Genomic DNA, 17075 nt, shown 5'->3' with positions numbered 1-17075 from the left:
CTAGATTTGGTTTGCATGCATTCGAGATAAAAAAGATAACAAGTCATCACAGGGGTCTACATGCTGAAATACTGCCCTGGTTCTGGCCAGGGCAGGGTTAATTTTTGCAATAGCCAGGAGGGGTTATGGCTAGGACCCAGAAGTTATTCTATACCACCTCAGGTCATCTTCCAAGGACAGGGGGAAGGGCTCGCTTCTGGACCAGGTTAGCGTGGCAGAGGGAGTGGTCATGTATTGTGAGAGGTTTCCATGGGGTCAGCAGTAAGCTTCCTTTCTCTTATACACTCTCTCATTAGTAGTGTTGCTGTACTGTTCATTTTTTTATCTCGTTGTTTCCAGTAAATTGTTCTGATCTCAATCCATGACCTTCACCTTTTGTGACTCCCATTCTCCTCTCCAGTCCACCACAGGGGAGGGGAAGGGGAAAGGAAGGAAGGAGGAAGGGAGGGAGGGAGGGAGGTAGTGAAGAGCCTATAGTTTGGAGTGGCTTCAGTGGGAACACTAAATTGGAGAATACCATTCCTAAACCATGACAGAGAGTCAGAACACAATACAGTTTACAGACCTGTACACAGGAAGGTAACTTCTCAGTGGCCCCATCACAGTATTTCCAAAGGAACGTTACAAATTCTCATGGCCAATCCTGCAACAAGTGGAAAGAGAGTTAAAACTAGGAAGTTTCCAAAGGAAAAGCAAGTAAAATCAGCTGTCTCCTTGGATATGCAATGTTAAAAGTCAGTGTAGAATTGGTTTAGAGGATGTTAAACATTTTACACTACGGGAGCAGCTAGATCATAACAATTATATAAATATAGCAAAGTCCAAATTAAATAAAATGCAAAGTGGTAAGTTGTTTTCAAAGATATGTTTCAGGGTAAAAATGCAATGAATATATGGTACTGGATTAGATAGAAAAGAGAGAATACTACACCAATTTATATTCCCTTTGAACTGTCTGTAATACAGACCTTAAAGTGCATTTTCAAACATACGGCATATCAAAGAACCAGACACTTATTTCTAGCCATGGCACTTCCAGGCTTTTGGGAAAGGAGAGAAGAAGTAGTGTAGTGGAATTGTGCTGTGTGACAAAGCATGTACTGTTGGGTTCTGCCCAACATCAGTAAACAATTGTTTTTCCTATAAATGAAAGAAAGAATTCCTGCAGTAAACAAATGCTTCACATGTTGCATGAATTCTTCAACAGAATCAAAGCAAATCTGTCTTTTCACACCTCCTGCAAGTGCTATTCCAAGTCAAAATGCAAGTCATATTGCCTGAGCTCTATCAGCTGCTAAGTTTTCAATCATGACAACCGTGATACCGTGATACATAAGGGATGGTGATACACAAAACACGAAAGCTTTCTGCGATAGTCCTCCCTGGAATCCACACCCGTTGTTGTAAGGATAATTATTAATTTTTGCACTTTTTATATAAATATCACCTCTTGCATAAGACATGAAATTTAAAATTGTCTCCTTCACGGATATCATTGAGTCACTCCATTACCACTGGGACAGATATAAATTATGCATTCTTTGATTCTCTTTAAAATTTAGATGCACAAGGGGACAGGGAAAAATCTAAATGACACTAAAAATATAAAGCATTCAAGAAAGAAACAATAACTTGTATGGTATTAACTGCTACAGTGCTCTGAAGGCTCCCTGCCTGGTCAAGAAAAGCACATAAAGCTCTGAAACGTAACAGCAGGCCTCCATGCTAATGGCTGCTAGTGACAAGGGCTCATTGAATGTCACTGCTTCACATACTGTGTACTGTTCATTTTTCTTATCTGTGTGACCTCTCTTTTGAAATGACTGATGAAATTCCCCTGAATTAGCATCATTGCTTCTGGGCATTTGCCACCTAGAAGGCATTTAGTAACATCTCTACTAAATACAAAAATAAAGCATGGGGGAAAAAAAGATCATAATCTTAACAAAAAATAATCATTATGTCGGTTAAAGAATACTCAGTATGTAATGCAAAAGGGCTGCTTCTCGGAAGCCTTCTCATTAGGTTATTTTTTTACCTTAACACCCTTTAAGGGTACTGGCTTGTCACAATACATGCATTCACATTTCAGACTTGGCTAGCATTTTCATAATTGGTGTGAATAAAAAGAAGTAGCTGTTACTGAAAGAAAAAAAAGAAATGCCTCTGTTCTGATGCCCTGCTGCTATGATGACCTATTTCACACTAGCATCTGTTCTCTTCTCATGAACCACTCCAGATGTAAGCTGGCAAAACAGCACTGCAAGTATGTTACCCAGACGTCCATTGAGTGCTGCAGATGTTTTCTTCCATGCTTCACATTTAATGTGTGCCCGATTAATTTTTTCATTATTATCTCAACTACTTGGCCCACAGATTTTCCTATGAAGTTTGCAGAATCCAGGATCTAATTTGCAGCCATAAGGAGCAGCTCCCTTTGTGTAAACAGGTTCATTAATGTCTGGAATAACCAGTCAACAGAGCCTTGGTCTGAATTGCCAAAAGAAATGCAGACTTCAGTAATCTATTATGCCTTGATAATATTTGCCTGAGGATTTAACACAATGTTCATTTCAATTTCAAAATTACAGATGTTTGCAATATTCAGATGCATCAGTCTGACCAAAAAATATTATGCCCGTTCTCTGCCTCAAGCCCTTGACCTGAATGAGGTCAGTGACAGGGATATGAATGACTTGAGTGGAAAATGAAACACAAAAGTAGTTCTGTCATGAAGTACAATATTTCTTCTGTCACTTAACCATTTTTTTCCCTCTCAAAATTACAGGGTATACTGCAAATCTTCAAGGCTAACGGTCATGACGGCAGTCTGAGTGCCATTTAAAAGAATAATAATTTATGAGGCGCCTTGGTAGAATAGCAAAGGTCACAGAGTAGACTCCCCAGGGAGGAGAGGATGACAAAGGTTACAGAGATGACTAAAGACTCTCCTACAGAAGGAAATTTTCTTGGAAGGAAGATGTTTTCCTGCAACAGCTTCATCCCACCTACCACACAGTTCCTCACCCAAATGAGCAGTTCACCTTTAAGTTAGCTAAAAGGCGGTGCTTGCAAAATACGCTTCTGAAATTGGTGGATTAGCAGCTTGGCCTTGTACTCACTGAGGGTCCACTGAAGCGCTGGCAGATGGAGGACACCGTGGGTCTGTCCCACAGGGCACAAGGGGGATGCCTAATGACTGGTCTGATTCCACATAGGACTTCAAACTTGGAAAAATCTCAGGAGTCTTTGCAAGGCAGTCCCCAAAGAAATGCTGCTTTTGTGGCAGCTGGTACCATTTGCAGACCTTCAACAGACCACCACAGACTGGTGCAACTCCTCGTAGAAGCAGTGTGAGAAGTTGGTAGGTGAGGAGCCTAAGACACACAGTTGTCACATTGTTCCTGGACAGTTGTAGATATGCAAACCAGCCATCACTCTACAAAGCGGTTTGGGCAGCTTTTCCTTGTCACACCTAAAGCATTCCCCTTATTCAGATGCTGCAAGTACAGAAAAAAAGGCAAGGATGAAGACAAGCAGGAACAACTCTTTTTGGCACAGCTCCACTTTCTGCTGAAACATCTCTGGGCTCATAAAATACACATGAACTGGTGCAAGAAGCTGGTGCTGCAAACCTGGGGGTAACCAGCAGTGTCTTCAAAACATCAGAGTTATAAAGAATAGCTGAACCTGAAGCCAGCATGCAACACAAGACAGCCATCTCTTCAGGAATGTGTGGCCATAAACATTTTGAGTTTACCGAGAGTTTCCAACTGTTCACGATCAGTTGTGGGAAGTTTCTGCAGCTGGATCAATGGCCGGCAGTTGTGGAGGGGCCTGGCACAGATCTGAAGGGTACAGATGTAGCATGTGCTGGTAAAGAAGAGGTTGTTGGCTGCTTTGAGTATAAGGGATTATATTTAATTTCTGTAGGATAATTGCTAGAGCAGTCTTGCTTGTGCTGGACCTCCTTGCCAGGCCTCCTAGTTCACAAAGGGGTACCTGAGAACTGAGTAATCATTCAGGCAGATTATCCAAGGAGTATTTGAGGACCCTTACCTATTTTCTATTCTAAAATGAGGCAATTTTCTGAAGGGGACAAATGCCACAGTCATTCATAGTAACTTCATTCCTTTGCTCCAGCAGTCACTGGTCCATCACAACAGCTGATGAAGCCTTTGGCTGGCTGTTCAGATCATAGAACATTTTTACAGACCCACAACTGCATGCTGATGACAGCAGAGTGTGCCTTTGGGAGAGGGAAGGGCAGAAGGCAAGTGGAAGGTGGGATACAGCTGAGCAAGACTCCAACTGAAAGAGCATCTTTTATCTTGCACATCACCAGCAGGAAGGAGGGAATGTCACAGAAATGTTGCAAACACATCAAATAGCTCAGGCAATGCCCACTCCTGAGTGACAAACCGGGCATGCTGCCAGGCAGCCCTCCTGAACCTGCCCAAGAAAGGGAACCAGCATTTCCACCACACGCTTTGCCTCACGCTTAGAGCCGCTTACTCCAGCGCAGCAGCCCGCCCTCAGTGCCAAGCCTTGGCGGGCTTTGCGTGTGGGGTTTTATACACTCCTGTGTTGGTTTTGTATGCCTTGTCTTCCTTTATTAATTTTAAACAGAATGGGGGGATGTAAATTCACCACTGGGGATATGTCAGTGTTTGCTCAACATGCTCTATATACCTTTATTAATTTTGTATTGAATGGTGGATGCAATTTCACTCCAGCGGGAAATCAGGGATAGCAAAAGGTCTTTCCCACAGCAGGACAGCAGTGGGGAAGGGGAGGTAATTTCTCTGTGGCTTTCTATTGAGTGATTTATGGGTTTCCATGGGTTTCTAAAGCTGAAGAATTTTGAGCTTTCATGAACAGGCAGTTTCAGTGCCATGACCCACTGGTCTAAAGAGGTTGATTATCTTAATGTAACATTTGTTATTCAAGTCTTACAGCTTACAGTACATTTTAAAAGCAGTAGATGATGCCTTCTTATAGTGCAAGAACAGTATATAAAGGGGAGAATTTAAAAGATTTCAAAATTGAGACCTATTTCCAAATAAGACTTATTCTTTTAACAGTACAAATCCATAAACACCATATGAGCTACAAAAGGGTTGACACAGGTTCACAAGGTTTAACTCTTGGCCACAAAGTTTAATTCTTGGCTCACTGCAAAAATTGCCTCCATCTGTGAGAACAGCTTGGCAGCCTGTCATTTACAACAGTGCAATTCCTGGCCCCCAGCAAGCCAACACTTGGCTTGGAGTATGCAGGGACACTCAGTGCCCTGGACTGCTGGAGATGTTGCAGAGTTGCTTACTTGTAGATAGCTCTTTGCTATCGACTTTTATTCACACAGTACAGTTACACTCCATCATAGCATATCCCTTTGTTTGCAGACTCTTGGTCCCAGTATATCTTAATTCACCAGTACCATGATAATGAAGGGAATTCCCCCTTTCTGTCTGTCCTACTTACTTTTCTAGAAAAAAAGTTTTCAGAGGAAAAAAAGTCATGCCTCCCTCAATTTCCAGAGATTCCTAGGTCGCATCTTCTTCATACTCAGCTTTGCCAAATGCAATAAAATAGTGAACAGCGGTGGCCTGATGGGTCTGGGCATTTCATGTAAGACAGTCAAAAAGCATGGAAACAACAAGTGTTGTTTATTGTTCAGTTCTTCACTGCAACAAATTTCACCCTCATTTCACCATGTATTTTTTCACCCATATTTCTGCAATGCCAGGTACAGAGGCTGCTCCACTTTTGGAACCCTCTGAGCATGACAGGTGTCTTTTCTTCTAGTGACTATCTGAGCACAAAGTATGTGAGTTTGTACCGTATCTCCAGCTCCACCAGCACCCAAAGAGCGAGTGTGTGCTGTGCTGCTTTTTGGGTTTCTTTTGTGTTCCGGATAGTGGGAAAAACGTTCTGTTGGTTCTTCTTGTTCTTTTTCCCTTCCCTCCCCTTGCCTCACTGCCTCCCTTCCCTCCTCACCAGTGCGGAAGCCTGTGGGTGGCCCTAGTGGACCCGTGGGGTGGCCCCGTCTGGTCCGAGCCTGTGTCTGTTCCCTCTCCGGGAATTCGTTGGATTTTGAGGGGTTTTTTTAACCTGATCTATCCTGTTTTGTTTGGTGTTAATAAACAGTCACTTGCTGTGACCCATTTGTCTTATTGGTGCAGGAAAAGGGAAGGCCCTTTTCCCTTCAGAGGAGACACTCATTCCAGAATGTTTCCTCCTGAAGTTTTGTCTCAAAAACGAGACATCTTTACTATCTGAGCACAAAGTATGTGAGTTTGTACCTTATCTCCAGCTCCACCAGCACCCAAAGAGTGAAAACCAGCCTCATGTTTACTGCACAGGGCAATTCAGATGGTGATTCCTCTGTACTGTTGAGCCTTCTGTGACTCCTCAGTCCAGAGACCTGTTGTGGGAAGGTGGCCATGGGGTGAAGCTATCAATGAGCAGCAATTTGGGGAACATTTGCGGTGTAAGGAAGATGGATATTCTCATGGACAGTCTAATGCTTTTGTTTGCCCTTCCCAAGGCAGCTGTGACATGGAGGACAGCAGATCAGACAGCAAAAGACCTGTTTTACTGATCATAAGATGCCACAATAAAATTTGTACTTATAAAGACTTACTAGGATTTATGCTGCTGAACAATGCCTTACTGAGACTGCTGTTCATAACAAATTTCAAATGGTAAACTGAATTAATTATTTGTTTGAGCAAAACTGAATTGCTATATGCTTGAAAACTGAATTATGGACTAGCTGGCTCTCACTGCACATGTAAAAGTCATTTTTTCCTAACCTGGTGCAGCTGGCCCATGAAATCCTTGTGTGACTGACAGCAAGGGCAGAAAGTTTTTCCACCGAGAAGCACAGTTCCCATTTTGAGCACCAGAAAGAGCAGAACTGCTTCATTTGAAAAATGAGGGAGGGAAACAGGAGAGAAAGGGAATAGGGGAGTGCAGCTGGCTGTCATGGGCTCTCTAGGTCAGCACTTTTATACCTGCTGAACACAGCTGGATTTTGAACACGTGGGAGGGAAAGAGGAAGGGCAGGATTTGGAAACTGGCTCACATCCATCCAAGATGATAACACACAATCCAGGGAAAAAGTGATAAATACCAGGTACATGTCACAGAACACAATGCTAACAGCCTTTAATAAAGGCTAATGCAACAATACTCACCAGCCTCCTTGCTGTGCTCCCAGCAGCCTGGGTGTTACCAAGGACTGAAGGTAGAAAGGCAGGCAGTGAGGCAGGGAGCGAAGGACAACAGGCAGCCCTGCCTAACTGTGAGCATCTTGTTCAGAATCCTGCTTACTGACCCCATGTACATGACCCAACAGATGTCAGCCAGTGTTCCACATCATTTGTCTATTAGCTGTGTCCTTATCCTGGTTTCAGCTAGGATAGAGTTAATTTTCTTCCTAGTAGTTGGTACAGTGCTGTGTTTTGGATTTAGTATGAGAATAATGCTGATAACACACTGATGTTTTAGCTGTTGCTAAGTAGTGCTTACACTGAGAAAGGACTGTTCAGGTTCCTGTGCTCTGCCAGTCAGCAGGGGCACAAGAAGTTGGGAGGGAGTATGGCCAGGACAGATGATGCCAAATGATCAAAGGGATATTTCATACCATAGAAGATCATGCTCAGAAATTGGCTGGGCATTGGTCACTTTGTGGTGAGCAACTGTATTGTGCACCATTTGTTTTTCTTGGGCTTTATTTCCCTCTTTTTTTTTCATTACAATAACTACTATTATCACCATTAGCAGCATTATTATTATTATTATCATTAATATTAAATCTTATTTTGCTTCATTTATTAAACTGTTCTTGTCTCAATCCACATTTTACTTTTTTTCCCAATTCTCGTCCCCACAGGGAGGGGTGTTGGGGGATGGGGTGAGTGAGTAGCTCCATGGTATTTAGTTGCTGGCTGGGATTAAACCACAGCAGTCCTGGACAAGCCGCAGGTATTCTGTGCCCAGTTCCTCTCCAAGTTCTCCAAAAATAGAAGAGGAACTGGCTAGAGTTACTGCCTCTGTCCTTCACCTTCCTGCAAGCTGTCTTGCTCTCCTCTCTTTCAGTGGCACTGTTTATAAAACTTTGCGTGGGAGTTACATTCAGTCATTGCCTCTCTTCACCCTGGAGAAGTGAGGGCTCAGGGGGACACAGCACTCCAGTACTTAAAGGGCAGCTACAAAGAGAATGAAGGCTTTCTTTTCACAAGGAGACATAAGGAAAAGACAAAGGGCAATGGCTAAAAGTTGTACCAGGAGAGGTTTCATCTCAATATATGAAATAAATTTTTACTGTGAAAACAATCAACCACTGGAAAAACCTCCCCAGGGCTGTGGTAGAATTTCTGTCTCTGGAGGTTTTCCAGATGCAATTGGACAGGGTGCTAGATAACCTCATCTAGGCTTCTTTTCCCACAAAATGTCAGCGAGATGATCTTTCAGGCTGCTCTCTGAGTCTATAATTAGCTATCTCCTCAAATCCTATTTCTCTGGAGATTGATTCCCAGAGCTTCCCATTCAGACCTTCAAAGCTGCCCCTATCATCTACTCTCTCTCTCTGAGGTTAAGGTTGTCACAGAATAATTTATATTGGAAGGGATCACTGGGGGTCTTCTGGTGCTTAAAGGAGATTGCTCAGGGTCTTCTCCAGTCAAGTTTTTACAGCTTTGAGGCTGGAGATTTCACAGCCTCTCTGGACAATTTGTGTCAGTCTTTGATCACACCTATGGTGACTTTTTTTTCCCGCTAAATATATACAGTCAGAATTTCAAATGTTCCAAATTGTGTCTGTTGCTTCTTTTCCTATCATCATGCACCTTTGAAAAGAGTCTGACTTATGCATCCCCTCCCATTAGGTAGTCTTAGACAGCAATAGGATTCCTCAATGACCTTCCCTTGATCTGAACAGTCCCAGATCCCTCCACTTCTTATATATCTTCTGCTCCAGCTCACTCTGCATCCTGGCGACTCTCCAGGGGCCTTGCTTCAGTCTACCTATGCCTTTCTTGTACTGGGGAGCCCAAAATCAGATACAGTTCTTCAGGTGTGGTCTCACATGTGCTGCAGGAAGGACAGTTATGACTTCCCACCAAACTAGGTCCAGCTAAAAGCATCCAGGGGTCAGCAAAGCACAGAGCGAGAACAAAAAACCCTATAAATATGTGCCCAAATGTGAGCAAAATATACAGACTTTTACTATGACCAGACTAGCCCTGAAAGAGAGAGATTAAAGTTGGCCAGAGCAGTAGCAGGCTCACAGGTAAGGCAGACCAGCCAGCTGGGAGAGACTGTACAGATATGAAGGGAGAAAGGTAGGGAACACCATAATATTTCAGAGCACATAACCACTTACATCGAAGCAGCTACAACTGAGTGGAAATTACTGCCAATCCTAACAGGAATAAAAACAGCAGTAATTTGTCCATTGTAATATAATGGGAAACTGTATCATGCAAACACAGGTTTTCTTAATATCAGTGTAGTATGATTAGACACTATACAGCACCAGCACGAACAGATCATAAAATGGGCCAAAAGTGGTATTAACCAACTGACGACAGAAGCATTTCTGCAACACAGAATATATATATATATGTATAAAGACTGCAGTCCATACAACCTTTGTGAAGAGATTACATATTTGCATCTGCTATCCAAACTACTGATATCCTGCAAATAAAAAAAAATAAAATCATTGCTTGGTAAAGCTGCATCTCCAACACACAATACCATGACCTCCATATACCTTGAAATGAGGCCACAGGAGGGAAGAATTTCTAAGAGACACCAGAAAGGAAGCGTACACACACGGGGGAGGAAAAATAGCAATGTGTCTACCACCTTTGCGAGTAACTCCTTCAGGAAAGAGTCATTTTAGCATTTAGGACCATGAAGTCTGCCTACGACGTGGTAGCAGTAGTAAGTCTAGAGGAGGAGGAGAATGCATTTATCAGGCCTGCAAATGCTGTCTGTACTAATGCAAAAGGAACTTTGCATTACCATGGGGTTTTTATATGGTGGCAACAGCAGCTTGAATTGAGTCCCTATCAAGAGCTGTTCATAAGGAACAGTCAAAAGCAAAACTTGGGTTACTTCTTACTTTGTTACTGGAGGAAAAGAAAAAGAATGAAGGAGGCTGCTACACCAGGAATGGTGCTCAAAGCACAGGAGCAAAGTTTCTGATCAGTTCAATGATTTGGGAAATCTCCCGATGAAACAGAAATTCTGGTTAACATTTAAGGTATTACTCAGATGAGTAACTGCCGGCCAGGGACACTTTTCTGCCAACATCGATTTACTATGTGGACAAGACTTTCCGCAAGTTCCTTCTAGATCAGAAACATTGTGCATTTCTTCCATTTTCCTGGAAGGAAGGCATTAAAAATGTCAAAAGTTAGTAAGTTATACAAACTTATTTTTTGTCTGTTTATGTTTTCTTCTTTTTTTTTTTTTTTTAACTTTGCCCTCTGTCAAAAGAGGCATATTCTGATTTCTTTTGTTACTGGTTTGTTACAGAGAGTTACTTACAATAAAGTCTTGTCCTTGACCCAGTAAAATTTATGCAGTGATGGTATCAAACGGTTTTATGCAAAGCACAAAGTGGTATTTCGGACTGAACTGCCTCCTCTAAAACCAGAGTCCATGACTAGACACAAACGCTTCTAGCAAGGGTAGAAGCACTTGCCATGTTTGTATTTATTTTAAGTAATGTGATGGGGCTGGGACCACACAGTGATTTTTTGTGGTTGGGAGAGGTTAGCAGCACAACTGAAGTTGAAAACTGCTGTTTTAAACTACTCAGAGCAAAGCCACAATATGGAAATACATTCTTTTTTGGACTACAGACTAGAGGAATGAGCAGTGCTTGTGGGGGTTCCAAAAGACTATTTCTGGCTAGAAAAACTGCTAGGATAGAGATTTGCTGGAGCTTCTTGCTGGCCTCCACTTTTCACTCATAGTTGTGTGTCACACAATGAAGCCTGGAGGGGATATACGTGTGTCTTGTCCTGCCCACAGGAACATACAACCAGGGTCCGCTTGAGCAGAGTGGAGGCTTTCTGGCTTTCTGTCAGCAGGAATCAGTGAGGACACCTGAGGGATTCTGTGACACCACATCATTGCAGTAATGAGCAGGCAGATGCCCTTGACAGAGGGAAAGGTCATTAATTTTCTGCATAGTTTTCCTATCCACATCACCAGCCAGCTCACTTCCAGTTTGGCAAGCCGTTCTTTAAGCAGAAATCAGCCTTACAGAAACTTTAAGGAAGAAAGTATAATTAGGATCTGTTATATTTGGGATCTGTCTTTGCCATTTTACCGCTGACTTTGGAGCCTGCAATTACTGGCAGAAAGCTTTCAGCAAAGAAAAATTTGAATGAAATAAAAATAAACAACTCCTCCAAAAAACAGCAATCATGTATCAGAGTGCGTCATCCAAGGGAGAATCTTAATGGCATCCTTTCACATCCCTATAGCCCTGCACATGGAAAGATTCTGCAAAACTAGCCTGTGACCACTAAACACCAAAGAGCAGAAGAATTCTGCATTGGAATAAATTCTTCAAGCACTTATTCTTGAATTAACACTGAAATCGCGAAGTGTCTGCACTCCAACTACATAAATTGCACTATAGCTACATAAATTGAGGTTGTTTTGAACAAAACAGGTTCCTCCTGTGCCTGCAAGTGACTTGTATGTGCATTTGCAATATGCCCATTGCTAAAGTATCTGTGTCATGAGCTGGTAAAGGAAATACTAACAGTAAAATGGAAAAGCTGAATGAACAGGCAGCTCTTGCACTGAAAACTAAGTACAAACAGAGGTCACCTCTGGAAAGGATGGAGATAGGGCCTCCAGTAGCCTAACCCTAAGAGCCATACTCTCAAAAGAACAGCAGCTCTTTGCGCAGCTGAACTTCTGTGTTTGCAAGTCCAAGTGCATATAAAAATCACAAAAGCAAGAAATCTGTGAGGGATGAAATCTCTCATAAAGCATTTCCAAGACCAGGGACAGTCTGCATGTACAGCAGCATACAATGTATTTTGCGCCCTACAAACACAAGTGGGGCTCTTCCCTGAAATACAAGTTTCTACTTTTCTAAATGCTCTTCAGTTAGACTGAAATATTCCATTCAGTTTTCTAAGCTTTCAACACAGAACCTGTTAAAAAATTTGAAAGGGATTTTCGGTTCACAAAAGAAGTCCTTAAACATACTTTGACTACAAGTCTGCAAAGACAATTCTCCAGATTTCTACAAGGTCATTTCAGGTAAAGGTTGGAAAACCACACTGTTTCTTTAGATATCTGGGTGTATATCCAGCAGGAATTAGGATAGCAAGAAAATCTGTTTTGTTTTGTTTGCCTGGAATCTGTCACCTTTTAAATCAACTTCTTAAAAACACTAGTTTCCATCTGCCAACAGCACCACAGTGTATATATATAGTGCTTTAAGTGCAGAAGAGGATATCAAGTCCCTCAGAAATCCCATTCTGTTCTGTTTAGGACATATTTTGATGATATTTCCTACAAGTTTCCAAGTGATGGCTGTGTCAGCAAGCTCTGGCACAGAACGGCAGCCAGCTGGGTGTGGACTAGACAGCATGTGGACAGGAGTCAGGCTGAGGACAGCACTGGAGCCAGAACAGTTGTATCTGTACTGGAAATAAGGCTCTAATTTCTAAAGCATTTGCAGGATACACCCCCTCTAGGAAAAAAAAAAAAAAAGAGAAACCAAAAACCACTTGATTTTAAATTACAGTCTTTACATTACTTAGAGTTACATTTTAAGAGGATTTATGACTAAGAAGGGAAGGGAAAAAAAAGGCTTCTAAATTATTTGCTACAATTTTGAGGAGGATATCACAGAAATTATGTTTAAAGGTTTAATCCTGGCAGCTCACATGCATGTAAATTGTTCTGTACAGCTCAGTAGCATCTACTTGCTAGATAGAGAAAGGTGTGCAGGCTTGAACTGGTTCCATTATTGGTGGCATAAATTTACTGCACTTAGTCAGAGAGCTGGAAAAACCCTGCTTCAAAAAACCCCAAGAACAAGTTAATAGTTAATATGTATTTGCAGGGCAGATTGGAAAATCTTATGAAAAAATGTTTTTAAAAATCTTTTTCTCCACTGAACAGCTCAGAAAAGTATGTCCCTGACTAAGGCCCATAAGGGACAAAAACACTGGTTATTTGTTCTCTTTTGCTCTTTACAAATGAAGCAAAATACAGTTAATATATTATGCATGTCTTTCAGCATATTTTTATTTAGTCTGTTTTGGTTTGCTGTGCCTTGGGAACTTTCACTTTGTTTTGTTTTGCCTTGGGAACTTTGATTTGATTTTGTTTTTCTGGTTAATAACAAAAGTGAAGTATTAGGGTAGGACATCAACCAATCTACAGCGTGTGAGATCTGTTTAAGTTTCAATGAAATGGCCTCTCAAGGTCTCTTTTCCACTCCCTTATCTTATCAGTCACCAAGCCACTCTCAACAAGCTGGCTTGTCAGGGGAACAGCATGGGCCAGTTGTTATTAGTCATTTCATTTCCCGTTAACACATTCTGTTGTTTCACCTGCAGGAATAAGACAGACTTTTCCAGTAACGCACTATAGGGTCTCAGTCCTGTACAGTTTGGGTACAGAGCCCAATTTGTGGCTTATACCATTTGAATTACTATTAAGGTTGTGATTAAAGTGGATAAGCAAAAGACACTCTTCTGTTGCAAGCAATTTACCCCTACTACAGAACTGAAAGAGGGAAAGTGAAGAGGAGAGCCTGTGGGAGAAAGAAGGGGAAGAGAGGACAATTGCCAGATCAGACAGTCACTACATTCACAACTCAGTAGTACTTTTTAATTTTATTTTGGGATGGGGGGGGGTCTCTTTTAACTTTTAGCAGCATATGGGAAAGCTGAGGAGCAAGAATGGATTCAGGAAAGCAGGACCAAAGAAATGAGAATGGAGGTTGAAGGCTTTTGATGCGGCTGAAAACCATGTTCTGAGTAAATAACCAGCACAGTGAGGCAGAGAGAGTAAAAAAAAGTTAGAAATTATATGCAAGGGCAGGAGTACAGGAATGAGCAGTCACAGAGCAGCACTGAGGTGTAGGTAGGCTCTCCCCCAGCAGCATTTGTCTCTATCCTGCCCTACCTCACCGGCTGGAGGGCAGCATCTATACAGTAGTACTACAATAAACTGGTATTCTTGGGTAGCTATTTCCCCTTTCCTCTGTTTCCAAAAGGATATCCTCCTTTGTGAAGTTACAGGAAGTGCTACACTCATTCAGTTCCTAACTTTTCTAAAAGACTTCCAGCCTCAGGCAAAGAGGGAAGCGTGCTTACACGGTCAGCTTTTATTTTCTGAAGGATACACAGAAATTGTCAGTCTGTTCGTATATGTCTAGACAGCAATGCACAGATGTGCTGGCCTCCTCCTAACAAAGCTGAACTGAACCAGCCCTATTTCTTGCCTCATCAAGGGCTTCAAGCTTGTTGGACCCATGCAGCAAACAAGTTTTTCTGAAATTCTGAGTGGAGAGACTGTCCCAGTCCTTCAAAGGTGGTGGAAGACTGTTTCAGGATGTCATCCTCCTCTGTCCTCTTGTTTGAGGACCAAATCAGTGGAATTCCTCTACTGTGAACAGCATCCAGGGCTAGAAATAATCTGTTTGCAACAAGAAATTTGCAGTCTCCCCTATATGTGACCTCCTGACAACCAAGTTTTCCTCCTTCCTACCACTGATTCTGTTTTTCTGGTGGTGATTTTTTATCTGTTTCATGTGCTAGGGGTTTTTCATTTATATATGTATTTATTTTTTATTTATTTATTTATTTACCCTGGATCTGGTGGGACACTGAAAAGATGCAAATGAGGTGCTGAAGAGAAGCTCCTCAGAAGCAAATTGAAGGCACTGCCTGGCTGCCCAGGTGAGGGAGAAGGGAAGGACCTCAGTGTTTCACAATTAGACTGTCTAGTTCTGTCAGTTCCCACCCTTCCTCTCTCCGTGCACTCTCCTGAGCTGTACTTAGCTGTACGGTTGTACTCTTCACACAAGGCATCCCCGGACACAGCTAACATGTCTGGGAGTCACACTCTTTTAGGCTTGAACCAAGCAGGAACTTTATTGGCTCTTTATTGGCTCAGCTTGGGAATGAGCTGAAAAGGGCTGAGAAGATGGCACTGTAACCCTCAGTGGCAATTCTCACTGGCATCTTGGTATCCCTCCTCTGATAAAGCTTCCCAGGGTACATTACATGGCTATTATAAGATCCACAGGAAATTTCAAAGGCAGTTGCTAAAGACAGACTGAAATACAAGCTGCTGAAGTGCCTTTTTGGTGACATTACTTGTTCTTGGGTCTGATAGTTCTCGGCAGCAAGGACTGTAAATGCTGACAGCTGAGATCAGACTGGTAAAGCCAGGTCTGAAAGACAGCTGGCACAATTGCTCAGGTTAACCCCCGGCTGCCTACCATGATGTATATCTTCAAGTGAGGATTGCATGTGTCTGTCAGGCACAGAGCAACAAGTAAAAAGAAGAAAAAAAAAAAAAAGGAGCCCCTGGGAGAAAATGCAGCATTTGGTTGGCCCTGAAAATGTGTCTTTTGGCTGCTTTAGCCCCAAAACCTTGTTGATGACAAGCGTATTGAGACCAGAAAGTATAAGCTGTCTGACCATCAGCCCTGAAGATGCTGAAGCCGGTATCAGGGCTCAGCTGGAAACATGTGGCACCATTATCTCTTCAAACTACTGCTTCTGCAGTCACTGCTGCACCAAAGCATGGGACAATGCTGCTAGGAGCTGCATCACCAAGACCTGATTTTTTGTTTTGTGGTGTTGACTGCAAAATGAAAAATCTCAGGATGTCTTTCTGCCACTTCTCCTGCATTAAAGACAGATTTTTTTAATGAAGCAAAAATGGCGTAGTCAGTATTAGACTACTCATCTGGCCAAAAACCTATGTCCACATTTAGATAAGAGAAGGAGCTTTTCCTTTGCCGCAGCTTCACCTGTAACTTTAAAGAAGTTTTTCAAGGAAACAATCACCCCTTTTCCCTTTCCTCTGCTTAACCTAGCATGCGGCATCTGAAAGGATTCCCTCTCGCCTTTGATGCTGGTCGGAATTCATTCTCATTTGTCCTCCTGTACAGGCTTTTGGAAGTGTAACTCCACCATACCCACAGGAAGGTTGCCCCAGCTGAAGAGGCATGATGTACATCAACCACCTCAGTGTTTGTTATACAGCCTCAGCATATGCCCTCCTAACTCCAAATGGGCTGCCACAGTGACACGGTATAGTGTCATACTGGCTTAACTTGGGCCCTGAAAGCTGCCTATTGGCATCAGTGTACCACGGCACCTGATAGCATTAGATCTGTCTCTTAATAACAAGCTTAATGAGGCTAGAAATGGCAGCACTGGAGTGTCACACCCTGCCACAAAGACACTATTTCTGATTGGAAAATAATCAGTGCAGTTGTGACTCCTCTCTACTCTGCTGCTATACTTGGGATGTAGAAGCCCCAAGGTGAGGGCAGAATTGACTGCTCTGGTTCTGCCATTCTTCCAGTACCTCCCTTAACCCTCAGTGTGTAGTCCATTTCCTTAGTAGAATAAAACCCAGTCCAGCCTTTCCAGGCTGAATAGGAGAAGAGAAAACCTCTACGAGGAAAATAGAAAACCTTGCTAGAAAAGTGATATTCCATGAAACACTTCCATTGGCTTTAACTTCATGCACTCAATACTTCTCAGCATCCTCTTTTCAAGCATGTAACAGAGCCATCACACACTTATGCTAATAAAGCAAATGTAATATCCTCTTTCTCCCTGTTTTCTTTTCTCCCTGGGGTTCATATATTAAAAAAAGGATTCTCTAAATGATGTTTAGAAAAGCTTCCAACTATTTATTCGCTTTCCTTCATCACTGTGCTGAGGTTGCACCCAGCTGATACGCAGGTTCAGTTTTTCCAGCTGGGAATCAGACTGAGGCACAGCAGTAGAAGCAGCAGTCAGATCCCACCGGCAAGGCACAAATTTTCA

At 42.4% G+C, this 17075-nt stretch overlaps 1 protein-coding gene across 8 annotated transcripts in view; it reads right to left on the bottom strand.

Moving 5' to 3' along the window:
* Positions 1–17075, bottom strand: part of ENOX1 (ecto-NOX disulfide-thiol exchanger 1) — a 359243-nt gene that overhangs the window by 247353 nt on the left and 94815 nt on the right. For all 8 annotated transcript variants that reach the window (XM_048295354.1, XM_048295355.1, XM_048295348.1 and 5 more), the window contains one exon: positions 566–643. The gene's annotated coding sequence lies outside the window, so the exon portion shown is untranslated. The remainder of the gene's footprint in view (positions 1–565; positions 644–17075) is intronic.

This window comes from Corvus hawaiiensis, chromosome 2 (assembly GCF_020740725.1).
Source record: "Corvus hawaiiensis isolate bCorHaw1 chromosome 2, bCorHaw1.pri.cur, whole genome shotgun sequence".
NCBI lineage: Eukaryota > Metazoa > Chordata > Aves > Passeriformes > Corvidae > Corvus > Corvus hawaiiensis.
This window is presented reverse-complemented; position numbering and strand designations above follow the sequence as displayed.